Below are 16,323 nucleotides of genomic sequence, written 5' to 3' on the forward strand. Positions count from 1 at the left end.
AAATAAGTTATATCATCTTATAGAATTGTATCATCCAGCACAATACCTTGCTCACATTAGATGTTCAATGAATATCATATAATTTTCTTTTACTTTGGTACAATGAGAAATATGAAAACGGGGGAAGAAAAGATGTCCCAATTCACAGAACTTATAAAATACATTGTGGAATATGAAAGTCTCAGCCATAGTATAAGAAAACATGATCCAACGTTAATACAGTAAGGCATATGCAGATTTCTAGACAAAATTAATATGAAAAATTCACATCTAAGAAAGTAATTCTAAAATTCTGGTGCAATCAATTTCTTTATAGCATGTAAGTATCCTAGTTATAAAATACAGAACCTCTTTGGACTAATTGCACAGAAAGAAATAATGAGTAAATTTTCTTAGTTTATGGAACTGATAAGAAGCTGAAGACAATGTCATAAAATGAGCAGAAAGAAAGGGAATCTAAGCAGAGTGATTACAGGTGTGATCATGGCATCATTTAGTCGTATTGCCATAATTATTGAATACTAGGTATTTGTGTTCTTACTGCCACTAAAATTGGACATCAGGCTGTTCATTGATAGCAGCTCTTGTCTCTGAAATTTGAAGGTTGCTGGCATCTCACTTGGCCCTCGAATGCTGCTCTCCTCATTCTTCATTGCATCAGTAGTGCAGATTCAAAGCTCGAGAATGATATGTCAGACGGGCAAGCCAAAGTCCACGGGTCCATGTCCTGGACTGCAGACAGGTTCAAAGCGAATATGGTATTTGAATGTTTGACTTTCACAATGATAGGACTGAAATTTCCTAAGAATAGATAAAAGTTCAGTTCCTGAACAGTCAAATATCAAGACATGTCTCAAAAATTCTGTTTCTCGACCAGGCGCGGTGGCTCACACATGTAATCCCAGCACTTTGGAAGGCTGAGTGGGGTGGATCACTTGAGGTCAGGAATTCCAGACCAGCCTGATCAGCACGTTGCAACCCCATTTCTACTAAAAATACAAAATTAGCCGGACGTGGTGGTGCACTCCTGTAATCCCAGTTACTCAGGAGGCTGAGGCAGAAGAATGGCTTGAACCTGGGAGGCAGAGGTTGCAGTGAGCTGAGCTTGCACCATTGCATTCTAGCCTGGGCAAGAGGAGTAAATCTCCATTTCAAAAGAGAAACAAACACACACAACTCTGTTTCTCATTTGTAAGTAACATCTAGGTGCCTGTTTCTCCTCCTATACTTGAGGAATACTTATAATTCTACATGCTAACATTCTAAATAAGTGAAATTTTTGTCATATTTAACTTAAGAGATCATGAAACATTTTAATGCCAGTGTGCCAAGGCGTGATCCTTTTTTTTCTTTTTCTTTTTTCCTAAACTGCCTCATACTTACAAAAAACAAGGTGGAGAAAGCTTAGTTTATCAAGAAACAACTAATTTTGAAATACAATTTCTTATCTAGCTCATTCTCCTATTAGGTCCATTAGCCAATATGTACTTCCAGAACAACATGTTCATTACATTCTTACTCTCATAGATTAGGGGAGTGTTAGGTTCATAAAAATATAGACAGTAAAGGGTTTCTGGGGGGTTTGTGTTTTCATAGAATATGGTTGTATAATCTCTGATTATTATTTTTTATGTTATTAAGGGTGACTCATGTTGTGATACCAATTTAATTTTGTAAGTACTTCAAGGAAATTTCAACATGAGGTACAGTCTCAGAAAATCTCATATTCAAGCATGTGATATCAAAATACAAATTATGCATGATTTAAGAATGACAAGCTTAAGATATTTTGTAATACTATTTATATATGTGTTTAGAAAGCAAAATATAAATATTTATCTCCAAATATAAAAGAGGTTTTTTCCTTGTTTTTTAATGACAGACAATATATGGAACATGCAAGAAATTATTTTGGAAGTAGCATGTCAGGTCCATATATATGATTTCCAAACAAAATAGCAGGACACAGTCTAAGTTTGAGAAAAAAACCAAAACTGCATCAGCAAAGGATATCGTGAATACTGTACTTTGCAGATCGGTCTGTCAATATAATGAGACTTATTATAAGCTAATAGTTGTTTGCAGACATACAGATTCATTTATTAGAACCTGAAGAAAATAAATTAAATTGATAGGCCTTGAAATGTAAGCTTAAGTTTTTAACATCACACCTGCTGTTAACATCTTTTTCATTCAGTTCCACTAGAGGTGCTGAACTCCCTTAGAAGTAATAATAGTTAGAATGGAGATGGAAATTCAGAAACTGCTTTTGGAATACTGAAGAGCAGTTACATTGTTCCTCTGATACCTTTGTAGAACCAAATTTGAAGACAAATTTGCTCAGGTAATGTTGCATAGCAGTAAGTGCATTTCTGCTACATGCTGTTACCCACGAACTCCTGTATCTTTGATCTAATGACTCTGCAGTCATCTACAGTGAAATCCTCAAAGATTTTAGTCTCAGGAGCCTTTACATTTCTGAGAATTATTAAGAATCCCAAGGTCTTTCATTTAAATAAGTTATATGAATTGATATATTTACTATAGTAAAAATGTAAACAGATTCAATTTTAGAGAGGTTTATTTACTCTATTTAAAAACAGTAATAAATTCATTATGTATTAGCGTAATTAATATTTTAAAACTATCGTTTTCAGCAAAGAAAATTGGTGAGAAGTGAACATTGTTTCACATTGTGGCAAGTCTCTTTAGTGTCTAGCTTAGCAGACAACAGCCACATTCAGATATCTACCTCTGCATTCAGTAATTTTCAGTATCTCATGTCATGTAGCATTTGGAACACTGTGCTGTACATTTTCAGAGAACGAGTTTAAAAATACTTGAGTATTACCTAAAATTAAATATATTTAAAATAATTTTGAAAGGTAAAAGCAAGATTTTAACATCTCAGTATTGATTTTACAATAGCTTACCCATTCAGGGTAGTGAAAGAGCGCTGGGGATTCCCAGAGGTGCCTGGAGGACACTTTGAGAACCACTGTTCTAGGGCCATGTATTCCAATTAGGGAAGATGTTTCCAAACCATCTAGGTTTGTCGTTCCCTTACTGTCTTAATCATTTTTTAAACTGTGACAAGAAAAAAGTAATATGCCAACAATTTCCTTTTAAGTATTTGGGTTCAAACAGTTTAATAAACATGTATGTCCTAGCAACTTAATACTTATTTTTAAAATAAAAATAAAATACTATATTTTATTTTATATTATTATAAAAAACCATAATTTATTATTATTGGATGATTACACAATTTCTTAATTATGCAATTATATTGGAAATAGTCACCTACATTGCTACTTCTGTATTTTCCTGTGGCACTTTCTTTTTCTTAATGAACTTTTAATTTTAAAACAGTTTTAGATTTATAGAGAACTGTGAGAAGATAAGAAAGTTTTTATAAACATAAACCTAGTTTCCTATATTATTAACATATTCATATAAGTGTGGTTCATTTGTTATAATTATTATTAATTTAAGACTATACTTGGATTTTCTTAGTTTTTACTTCATGTTCTGTCTCTATCCCATGATTACATTTACTTGTCACGTCTCCTTTGACTCCTCTTGACTCTGAAAGTTCATCAGATTTTTCTTCGTGTAATTACTTTGATAACCTTGAGGATTATTGTACAAGTATTTTGCAAAATGCCCCTAAATTAGGATTTGTTCAAAGGTCTCCTCATGATTCAAGTGGATTTACTGGAGAATGATCACATAGGTATATGCCAGTTTCACCACATCATATTAAGAGCACTTACCATTCATATGACTAATCACTGTTGATGGCATGGCTGCAGTAATGTTTGTCAGGTTTCTCTACTGTAAAATTACCCTTTACCCCGTTTTACCATATTGTAGTCTTTAGAAGGAAGTATGTGCAGTCCATACTGCTTGAGAGCAGAAAATTATTTGGAAATTTTCTGCACTTTAGTTTTTGTTGTTGTTGTTGTTTATTTGTTTGTTTTTGTGGTTAATGTTTTTCCACTATCTACTATGATGACCTGGAAGAGCTCCTGATGATAAACCAGGAGTGTCAGACCACCGATGACTGAGTCCCCTGGGAGCTTTTACGTCTTAGCTTGTCCAAACTGCACCTTCAGCAAATCATCAACTACGGTTTCAGGTTTTTGTGCCCCAGCATTGGTTTCTGCAACTGTTTCTGCTAATGAATTTCTGCTCTGTTAATCTGTGATTCTCTTTATCCACATGTCTATCTCTCTAATTTTTGGAACAGCTGTTTGCCCTGTGACCTCACTTTTCTGAAAACTATTCTGAAGAAAAGTTGTTGGTTTTTCTTTTTGTTCAGCTTTTAATTTGTTGTTAGAATGGAGTGAAAACTTTTAACTTTCCTATATGCCATACTGAAAATCAGAAGTGGTGCTTTATATTTTTGGAAAGATTTAATTATTGGTTTAGTATGTTTAATAGATGTAGAGCTCTTCATTTTTGTAATTTTTGTAGGTTGTGTCTCTCAAGGAGTTGGTCCATTTCATTTGATTTTAAATTTTTTGATATAGAGTTGTTCATAGTATTTCTTTTTTTATTCTTGAAATGATAACATTGGGAGTAATAGTAATGACCTCTCTTTTATTTCTGATATGCAGGATTTATGTCTTTTCTCCTTTCTTTTCTCTCTCTCTCTTTCTCTCTCTCTCTCTCTCTCTCCCCCACTTGTTCTTTTGTTAGCCTGGGTGTATGTTTAACAATGTTAATTATCTTTTTTAAAACAGTCAGACTTGGACTTTGGTAGTGTTAAGGATCTTTTTTTTTCTTGGAACGTTTATTTTAGGTTGGGGTGGGTACATGTGCAGGTTTGTTACATGGGTAAATAGTGTGTTTCTGGGGTTATGTGTACAAATGATTTTGACACCCAGGTAGTGAACATAGTACTTGATAGGTATTTTTGTTTGTTTGTTTTGTGTTTTGTGTTGTTTTGTTTTGTTTCAAGATGCAGTCTCATTCTATCACCCAGGCTGGAGTGCAATGGTGCGGTCTTGGCTCACTGCAACCTCCACCTCCTGGGTTCAAGCGATTCTACCGCCTCAGCCTCCCGAGTAGCTGAGATTACAGCCAGACATCACCACATCCAGCTGATTTTTTGTATCTTTAGTAGAGACTGGGTTTCATCATGTTGGCCAGGCTGGTCTTGAACTCCTGACTTCATGATCCGCCCACCTCAGCCTCCCAAAGTGCTGGGATTACAAGCATGAGCCACTGTGCCCAGCTGATAGGTAGTGTTTTTTATCATCACCCTCCTCCCACCCTCTAACCTCAAGTAAGCCCTGATATCTATTATTACCCTAATTGGGTCCACGCATTCTCAATGTTTAGCTCCCACTTCACAGTGAACATGTTTTCATTTCCTGTGTTAATTTACGGAAGATAGTGGCCCCCAGCTGCATTCATGTTTCTGCAAAGGACACAATTTCATTCTTTTACGGCTGCATAGTAGTCTATGGTGTATATGTACCTCATTAATGGACATCTAGATTGATTCCATGTCTTTACTATTGTGAAAAGTGCTGCTGTGTCTGGAACTGCTTCCTTCTGGTGGGTTCTTGGTCTCACTAACTTCAAGAATGAAGCTGCGGACCCTCACGGTGAGTGTTACAATTGTTAAAGATGGTGTGTCCGGAGTTTGTTCCGTCACAGGTTCAGATGTGTCCAGAGTTTCTTCCTTCTGGTAGGTTTGTGGTCTCCCTCACTTCAGGAATGAAGCCGCAGACCCTTGTGGTGAGTGTTACAGCTCCTAAAGGTACTGCGGACCCAAAGAGTGAGCAGCAGCCAGATTTATTGTGAAGAGCAAAAGAACAAAGCTTCCACAGCGTGGAAGGGGCCCCGAGGGGGTTACCACTGCTGGCTCGGTGACCAGCTTTTCTTCCCTTATTTGGCCCTGCCCACATCCTACTGCTTGGTCCATTTTACAGAGAGCTGATTGGCCCATTTTACAAAGTGCTGATTATTGCATTTACAATTCTTTAGCTAGATACGGAGAGCTGATTGGTGCGTTTTTACAGAGTCCTGATAGATTCATTTACAATACTTTAGCTAGACGTAGAGCACTGATTGGTGTGTTTTAACAGAGTGCTGATTGGTGCTTTTCAAACCTTTTAGCTAGACAGAAAAGTTCTCCAAGTCCCCAGTTGACCCCTGAAGTCCAACTGGCTTCACCTCTCACTGCAATGAACATAGGCATGCACATGTATTTATCATAAAATAATTTATATTATTTTGGGTATATGCCCAGAGACGGCATTGCTGGGTCAAATGGTAACTCTGTTTTAAGTTTTCTGAGAAATCTTCAAAATGCTATCTACAGTGGCTGAATTAATTTACATTCCTACCATCAATGTATAAGCATTCCTTTTCCTGTGCAACCTTACGAACATCTGTTTATTTTTTGACTGTTTAAAAAACACATCCGAACTGATGTGAGATGTTGTCTCACTGTGCTTTTGATTTGCATTTGCATTTTCCTAATGATTAGTGATGTTAGGTATTTTCCTTTATTTATTATTTATTTAATTTTTTATTTATTTGTTTATTTTTGTTTTTATCTATTTATTTTAAATGGAGTCGTGCTCTGTTGCTCAAGCTGGAGTGTAATGGCACAATCTCAGCTCACCGCAACCTCCACCTCCCAGGCTCAAGTAATTCTCCTGCCTCAGCCTCCCAGGCAGCTGGGAATACAAGCACACACCACTGTGCCCAGCTAATTTTTGTATCTTTAGTAGAAATGGGGTTTCATCTTGCTGCTCAGGCTGGTCTCAAAGTCCTGACCTCGGGTGATCCACCCACCTTGGCCTCCCAATGTGCTGGGATTGCAGGTGTGATCCACCATGCCTCGCCGAGCATTTTTTCATATGCTTTTTGGCCACATGTATGTCTTCTTTTGAAAATTGTCTGTTCATGTCCTTTGCAAATTTTTTTATAAAGTTGTTTTTTGTTTGTTGATTTGTTTACGTTCCTTATGGATTATGGATATTAGACCTTTGTTGAATGCATAGTTTGCAAATTTTTTCTCCCTTTCTGTAAATTTTCTGTTTACTCTGTTGTTAGTGTATTTTGCTGTGCAGAAGCTTTTCAGTTTAATTAGATCCTACTCATCTATTTTTGTTTTTGCTGCAGATGCTTTTGGAATCTCCATGGTGAAATCTATGCCAAGGCATATGCCTAGAATAGTATTTCCTAGATTTTCTTCTAGGGTTTTTACACATTTAGATTTTACTTTTAAGTCTTTAATAAATGTTGAATTGATTTTCGTATATGGTGTAAATAATGGGATTAATTTCAGTCTTCTTCATATGGCTAGCCAGTTATCCCAGCAACATTTGTTAAATAGGGAGTCCTTTCCCCTGTGTTTGTAATTGTTCACGGTCAGATGGTTGAAGTTATGGGACTTTGTTTCTGAGTTCTCTAACCTGTTCAGTTAGTCTACGTGTCTGTTTTTCATACCAGTATCATGCTGTTTTGGTTACCGTAACTCTGCAGTATAGATTGGTGTTGGGTAGTATGATTTCTCTGTCTTCATTCTTCTCACTTAGGATTGCTTTGGATATTCACGTTCTTTATTGGTTCCCTATGAATAGTTTATTTTAATTCTGTGAAAAAATGACATTCACAGTTAGATGCAAGTTCACAATTGAACCTGTAAATTGTTTTTGGCAGTATGGCCATTTTAATCATATTGATTTTTCCTATTCAGGATCATGGATTTTTTTTTTTCTATTGTGTAATCTCTCATATTTGTCAGTAGTGATTTGTAATTCTCATTGTCAGGTTCTTCCACCTCTCTGGTTAGCTATATTTCTAGGTATTTTATTCTTTCTGTGGCTATTGTAAATGAGATTCTTGATTTGGTTCTCAACTTCGACATTATTGGTGAACAGAAATGCTACTGATTTTTGAACATTAACTTTGTATCCTAAAACTTTACTGAAGTTGTTTATTAGGTCTAGGAGCCTTTGGGCAGAGACTATGGGGTTTTCTAGGTGTAGAATCATGTCATCTGTAAAGAGATGCAGTTTGACTTTCTCTCTTCCTGTTTGGGTGCCTTTTACTTTTCTCGCTTGTGCGATTGCTCTGGCTAGGACTTCCAGTAGTACACTGAATACGAATGGTGAGAGTGGGCATCTTTGTCTTGTTTCAGGCCCCCTGCGGAGTGCTTTCAACCTTTACCTGTTCAGTATGATGATGACTGTGGCTTTGTCACAGATGCCTCTTATTTTGAGGTGTTCCCTTGATGACTAATTTGCTGGTTTTTTAAACATGAAATGATACTGAATTTTGTTGAAAGCCTTTTCTGAGTCTATCGAGATGATCATGTGATTTCTGTTTTTAATTATGTATGACATCAATCACATTTATTTACTTGTGTATGTTGAACTAATTTTGCATCCCAGGAATTAAAGCCTACATAATCATGGTGCATTAGCTTTTTGATGTGCTTCTGAATTCTATTCACTAGTATTTTGGTGATGATTTTTGCATATGTGTTCATCAAGGATATGAAATTTTTCCTTTTCTTAGTGTCTCTGCCAGGTTTTAGTATAAGAATGATGCTGGGCTCATAGAATGAGTTAGGAAAGAGTCCCTTCTCTTTGATTTTCTGGAATAGTATCAGTAAGATTGGTATCAGCTTTTCTTTATACAGCTGGTAGAATTCAACTGTGAATCTATCTGGCTCAGGGCTTTTTCCGGTTGGTAGGCTTTTTGGTATGATATAACTCCAGAACTCATTATTGGTCCGTCCAGGTATTCCATTTCTTCCTGATTCAATCTTAATAGGTTATGTGTTTCTAGTAATTTATCCATTTTTTTGGCTTATATTGTTTGTGTAAATAGAGGTGTTCATAATTGCCTCTGATTTTTTTTTTTTTTTTTTTTCTGTGGGATTGGCAGTAATGTCATTTCAGACTATGTTTATTTGGAGCTTCTCCCTTTTTAAAATTAGCCTACTTAGTAGCCTATCAATCTTACTTATTCTTTCAAATAAGCAGCTTTTGATTTCATTGATCTTTTATAGGCATCTTCACATCTCAGTTTTGTTCAGTTCAGCTCTGATTTTGGTTATTTATTATCTTTTGCTATGTTTGGTGTTAGCTTATTCTGGGTTTTGTATTTCCTATAGGTGTGATATTAGGTTGTTAATTTGAGATCTTTCTAACTTTTTGCTGTAGGCATTTAGTACTATAAACTTTCCTCTTACCATTGGTTTAGCTGTGTCCCAAGATTCTGGCATATTGTATCTTTGTTTTCATTAGTTTCCAAGAATTTGTTAATTTCTGCCTTAATTTTATTCTGTACCCAATAGTCATTCAGAAGCAGGCCGTTTAATATCTATGTAACTGTGTGATTTTATGCTTTGTTGTCAACTGCATACACATTTAGGATTTTTATATTTGTTGTAAAATTGACCCCTTTATTATTGGACTTCTACATGTAACGGTAGACAAGAAAATTCAATGCATACAGAAGACATACCTTGGCCACATGTTAATAGCAGGTGTTAGGTAAATGGCCCCATCTACATGTAAAGGCTCTGAGAAATGTCTAGGAGGATGCAAAGGGGATAATAACATGGCTATTGGGAAATGAATCACTATTAATTTAGTCTCTTCTGTGTTTTTGGAAACACTATGAAGCTGAATACTGAATTACTAATTCAATTCTATGTTCATGTAATCTGTGTTTTACTGTATCCGTTATATTTTGTTATTAATAATTCTTTTTTCTGAATATAGTCTTGGTTGGTATTTGGAAGTTTTCTACTGTGCAATATCGGCTTGGTTATCATTGAAAATCTAAGTTAAATATTTTACATACTGTTTTATGTCACACTATAAGTTTGTTCTCTTGATGAATATTTCTGGTTTCTTAGAATGAGCTAATCCTTTCGATGTTGTGTGCCTTTTATGTGGCTCTTATTTCTTTTTTTTAAAAAAAATAATATAGAGAAACTGGCATTTTCCAAAGAAATTAGTTAAATAAATTGTATAGGCCACTGCTCAAATATTTTTATTTCTCAAAAATGTGAAACAGAGTAGGTTTGTTTCCGTAATTTTATTTTGCACTTTCAAGATTTTAAGTGTGTGTGACATCTGAAGATTTTAGGCTTTTTCTCTTCTTTCACATTTATTTTTCCTTGATAATTTCAATCGGATTTTTACCAAACAGGAAACAAATACGTAGCTTCAAATCATAATCTTATGACTGACTCACATGTAAAATATCTTTCACATTTATAAATGTATATAATTTAAATAGCAAATGTCTCCTGGCCTTTTATTCTTTTGATTTTTTTTTTCTTAAACTGTTTTACAGAATAGCATAGACTGAGTAATTTATAATGAACAGAAATTTATTTCCCACAGTTCTTGAGGCTGGGAAGTCCAAGATTAAGCTGACAGCATCTGGCACTGGCCATCTTGCTGCAACACAGCATGGCAGAAGTTCATCACATGGTGAAAGGAAAAAGAGAGGGACAGATCAAGAGACAGGGGGCTCAAACTGCCCCTTTCATTATGAACCCACTGCTGAGATAGCAAATCTACTACCACTCTAATGGCCTTAATCCATTCTCTCCACATTCAAAGCCTAATCACCTAATCATCAGGCCCCACGTTCCAGTACTGTTACATTGGGGATTGTTTCCAACACATGCTTGTCTGGGGGACACATTCAACCCATAGCAGTGTTTTTAAAACCGGGAGGCAGTTCACTTATTTATTTATTTTTTTGTATAAGAATAACTATGTACAATTCTGTATTGATTGACATTCGGCCTGGTTACACACATTGACCACCTAAGAGATGCATAAGAAAACTCATACATGCATGTTTTTCTCATGTAACAAGAATATTGATAAGCTTATTTAGCAATAAGAATATTAAATAAACTTAACAATATTCTTGTTATGTGAGAAAGAGTTAAATTGTAGTTAAATAGTCAAATTGTCAGGTTTAGGTTGAGGCTCCATCTTCATGAACTCATGTTCATTAACATTTCTATTCTGCTCATATGGAAGATGCCTTTCTTGCCCTAATGGGCTGAGCATGAGAACTGCATTTATGAAGTCAAAGCAAAAAATGATAAAATAGCTAAAACTACATCTCAAATCAATTTGTTCAGCTAATAAAAATATATAGTATATATTCTGCGAAATAGTACAGTAGGATTATTATAGAAATAAACAACACTAAATTCCTCTCTAAAAATGCTATTGAAAAAAGCTAGTTATTTGATCATCATCTCTAGTATATAGTTTAGTTTCTGGTGAAGGAAAAATAAATTGCCCATTTTTAGAAAATGTAGTATGTGACTTGCTATTTTACATTTGTCATTTTTTTTCATTTTATACTATCTCAAGATATTCTGATATAACATTGTAGTCATCTGGCTAAACTCATAATGTAGATTATCAACTTGCTAAGCTAGTGAATATACTTTTAATTTTACAATGGATATGTTACAATATAAATTTAAGGAAGATAAAAGTAATTTTTAGAATGCTACATTACTCTCACAAAAAAACTTCCTTCATGTTCTTGTTTTTCTTCTTTCCAGTAGACTCTACAACATAATCTAAAGTTTAAATGACAAAGTAATGTAATTTATGTTATGTCTTGTTAAGGAATACAACAATTTTTGGAGGTATACCGTTTTACTTTTAAGGAGCTTGAAGTGCACCTATATTCAAATTACACAGAAGATGTCAACTAGTTTTGAAAGTTTCTGAAACCAACCAGACATGGTGACATGTGCCTGTCATCCCAGCTACTCAGGAGACTAAGATAGGAGGGTCGCTTGAGCCCAGGAGGTAGAGCTGTGATTATACCACTACACTCCAACCTGAGGGACAGAACAAGACCCTGTCTCAATTAAAAAAATAATAATAATAACAACAAACAAACATTCTGAAACCAACCATTATTCATATTTCCTTTGGTGCTAAATTTGAAACAGTGTTATTAAACAGAAAGTTCCCATAGATTATAAAGAATATTTTCCACTAATTCCAGAAAAAATCATATATATGTGGATATATTATGTTTATATTATCTGTTTGACAGAAAGGAACTATCCCAGTCTTACATTTGAATATGTTGTGTTCATATATTCTATTATATGTATGTTGTATATGTGTTAAGAAGATTTGATAGAGAGACTATCAGAAAAGCATTAATATTTATTAGTAAATGACAAGGTGAGGGTCCATATTGACAATATTATCTTAGTCACTGAGTGATAATTATGTGCCAAATAAAATTTTAACTTCACTAGGAAAGTACTCAAAATACATGCCTTTACAATTTTTTTTTGTTTATCCCCATGTGAGTTTCCAAATTCAATCATGTTACTAGACACATTTCAGTGAATGAATCATTTAAACTCTTTAAAACCTAGATTCCATTTTTTTTCAAATTGGAATGTCAATTGTATTTATCTGTATGTTATCTTGAGAATTCATTAAAATCAACAAATATCATGTACGGTTCCTGGCACATAGTAAATCTTTTATAAACGTTAGTAATTATCTATTTTTCATACTTTCTGTTCTATCTCTCCTTTTCCTTTTATAATTAGCATGTTTTTATTATTGCCATTGCAATTAATATAATTATTCCTATTGTGATTCAAACTCCCCACCCAGCAATCGTTTATCATACACATGAGCATGAAGGATAATCTGATTTTATCCTACAGAAAATAATCTTATTTTTTCTTATTACAAAATAATAAGGAAAAATATAAGATAATTATATCTTCTGTAGGATAAATAATAATTTATCCTATATGATCAGCTATTAAAAGGTAGAAACCAAAAGAAGATTTATAATTAAATTCTTTCCTTAAATTCATAAATGATAACATTGGTATTTGAACAACCAAAAACAGTTTCTTTTCTGGCCCAAATCACCATGTGTAATACAATGGAAATCAAATCAGATAAACATAAAAAACATAATGCAGATTTAACTTTCCATGAGTTTATTAAGATACAGTGGCAGAACTATTCATTAGCATCTATAAAAATCTGAACAGTACTTTTATGACTTAGAATTCTTATCTCAGAGAACAAAAACACGAAAGTACATAGAAACTATCTGTTATTGTTTATTTCCTCTTGTAATTTCAACAAATAGTAGGTGGACTAGTGAATATATATTGCAGAAAGACACATTTGTCCTGAAGAAGAAGATAAATATATCAAGCCAATAGAACTATTTGGAGCATTCAGCTCCATCTAAGAAGGTAGTGTCTTTTCGTAAAATGTTCAAGCAAAGAATTCAACAGAAACAGTAAATTCTGTATCCAGTATTTGAATTCTTTCCAACACAACTTAGATTTCTTTCCTTTTAAAGACTAGCTCTTATAGTCTATATGAAGAAGTAAAAATATTCCCCAGAGCAATAAGTAGCAACACTTTCTTGGCATAGATAACTATAATTTGGACTTTAGAAGAAAATACAGTAACTCGCTTATACTGAGCAGTTATGGCATATCAGGTACTTTTGCAATGCTATGACCTTTTCATATATTATTTCAATCCCCTTCAAAATTAGTAAGGTGGTATTGTTATTGTGGTGCTTTACACATAAGTAAAGACAGACCCATGAAGATAAAGAGACATACAATTCATTATGGTAGCAGGATCAAATTCCAAAATTATGCTTTTGAGGAGTAAAGTGCATTATGAGTAGGGGAGTAACATAACCATTTACAAGGATGGGATTTAGCATAGAAGGTTAAAGATTATCAAGAAGTTGATTAAATATAGAAGATCTAGCTATGGAGTACTGAGTTTAGTGTGACAGAGACGTCAAATTATAGAGCACTGGAAAAGTAAAGGGAAGAGTTTAAGTTGATTGAGTAACCAGTGAATAAACTTCTAGAGCATTACAAAGCAGATGAAAACGTAGTTTTAGGAATACTGGAAACCAAGTGAAGAATGTATTTAAGTGGAAAGATCAACTACAGATAAAACCTTGTTAAGCATTTGCAGCAACTCGTCATCAAGTGAGAATGAGAGAATTATTATGATTTTGTTGTGAGAAAGAGGCTCAAATAAGATTATTGTTATCTGAATAATGGACAATTGATACTGACAATTTCCATAGGTAATTAACAAAAAATTAAAAATATTATCTTAAAAGAAAATTTGTGAAATATTCATACTATGAATCAGTGACTCTGATACATTCAGAAGTAATTCTGTGATTTTATGCAGTAAGAAGAGGTTCCACTAGTTTTATAGCAGCTCAAAAGTTCACCAATATTATGGACAGTTTGATAACTGTAATATCAAGAACACTGTGCTTGTCACTTAGTTGGAGTTACTTCTAAAATATACTTTATATAGAGAAACACCTAAAGAAAATGAAAGAATGGTAGGTCATAAAAGCCAAACAGGATAAGGAATAAAATTTTATAACTCACTTTCAGTCAGTTCTACTAAAAAATGAAAAAGGAAACATAAAGATTGCTTATCCTGGCTAAGGATTGTCAATGGTCAGCAGTTTATTCTCAGAATAATTGAAGATTTATGATAAAATTTAACAATGTATGTAAACATTTTAAAAGACTTAAGTCAAGTACGGGTATCACATGCTTGTATGCAGTTGATTCTGTCTATAAAGTATGACTATACGTAGTTATATATAAATAAGAAAGAGTGAGTATAGGAGATTATGGATAAGCTAGATAGGTTTAATAAAATGACTCCTTTATACAACAGGAAGGATAATACTGAGGTCACACAAAATATCCACAGAGAACGTAAATGAAATAGAAAATCTCATCTAAGCTGTTTAAGAGAAAACACTTGATTGTGTGGTTTCTCCACCACCTAGGAAATGGAGATTGTGGATGACCTGTAAAATTGGAGTGAAATGATGATAAGACCCAATAAGTAAGTTGTACATTGACATTAAAAGTTGCATGATTTAAACTTCGTAGAGTTGAGAGTTTCAGAAATGAAGCCTTGATAAAGAATTCGAGGCACGAAAAAGAAAAGAGTAAACATAAGAAAAACTCTTCCCTGTGCCAAAATCTCACTCTGTTTGTATTTGCATATGGGAGCTGAGTCAACTTGAGAATTAATTTCTCAAGGCAAATAAGGCAAAATGATTGTTGCTTTTCTGTCTTTGACCTGTTATGAGGGAAAAAGATTTTTCTCCCGATAGCAATACCAGGAAATTCTGCTGTTGGTAAAATTAAATTTGGTGCTATAAGTTTAGGCCTTACTGAATGCATTGCTTGGCTCAAGAGAACTAGCCAGTTGCCAGACTGAATTTCAACTGAACCATTGCAGCATGGTTGATATTAATGTTTGGAAGGTCCAACCTTCTGGATAGGCCTAAAAATTATAATTTTGCATGATGAAAATGATCTTCTAAGCCTATCTTTTTTTCTTGAATAAAAATTTAAAAATATATTAAATTATTTGTACATTTTTCATATAAGATTATGAAGCATATTGATCTACCGGGAGGTAGCTGTTTCCATATGGGTCAAAACATCCCTGAACTAAATATCACAGAAATTGATGTTTCTATGGCTTTGTTTTTACTTGATTAATTAGTAATATTCTTGTATTAATAGAGTTATGAATATGAGTTTTAAAAACAGATTTTTAATTGGTATTCATAGATTGATAATTCCGGGAGGAAGAGGTGTGCAGAGTACGTGTTCATCACTGAGTGAAACCTCTTCCAGGGGTAATTTTTAAATATTCATCCTCAACTTTCTAATGTTTCATGGCTAGATTTGCTGAGGGAAATATATCCACTTAAGTATTTCTGTCATGAGTTTCCCCTGAAAAGAGTAAATTAAAAAGGTAGGAAGGAGCTCTCTTTATTCCACTGTAAGAGTCTGCCTTGAGCAAACAGCATAATTGGATAATGAATGGACATTCTAATATGCCAAGAACAAGAATATAGCTTATCCCCAATATGCAGTGACCGATTTATTATAGAAATGGACACCGAGGAGTGACAGAAGAGACAGAATGAAGAAGAGGTAAGTAGAATGAATGAAGTAGAATATTTTTAAAAGAAAGTTTCAAGAACATAGAAGCAGGGAGTTAGGGAACTAATGTATGTTTTATTCATTAATAAATAAAAAGTGGAATGTAGAATAGAGAAGTTTCACACAAAAGAAGAGTATACAGTCTAAAAATCACATACTGGAGTAACCCAGAAAAATACATCTTCCTCGAGTCAAAATGGTGTGTGAGAAGAGTGTGTGTTTGTGTGTGTTTTGGGGGTAGGTATAGATAAACTTTAGCTTTTGTATTTATACTC

The 16,323-nt window shown here is 34.0% G+C and overlaps 1 pseudogene; it reads left to right on the forward strand.

Annotated features, from left to right (window-relative positions):
* The first annotated feature begins 684 nt into the window (after positions 1-684).
* Positions 685-16,323, forward strand: part of LOC117066042 — a 78,082-nt pseudogene continuing 62,443 nt past the window's right edge.

The sequence above is a fragment of the Trachypithecus francoisi genome, unplaced genomic scaffold (genome assembly GCF_009764315.1).
Source record: "Trachypithecus francoisi isolate TF-2019V2 unplaced genomic scaffold, Tfra_2.0 Lachesis_group2, whole genome shotgun sequence".
NCBI lineage: Eukaryota > Metazoa > Chordata > Mammalia > Primates > Cercopithecidae > Trachypithecus > Trachypithecus francoisi.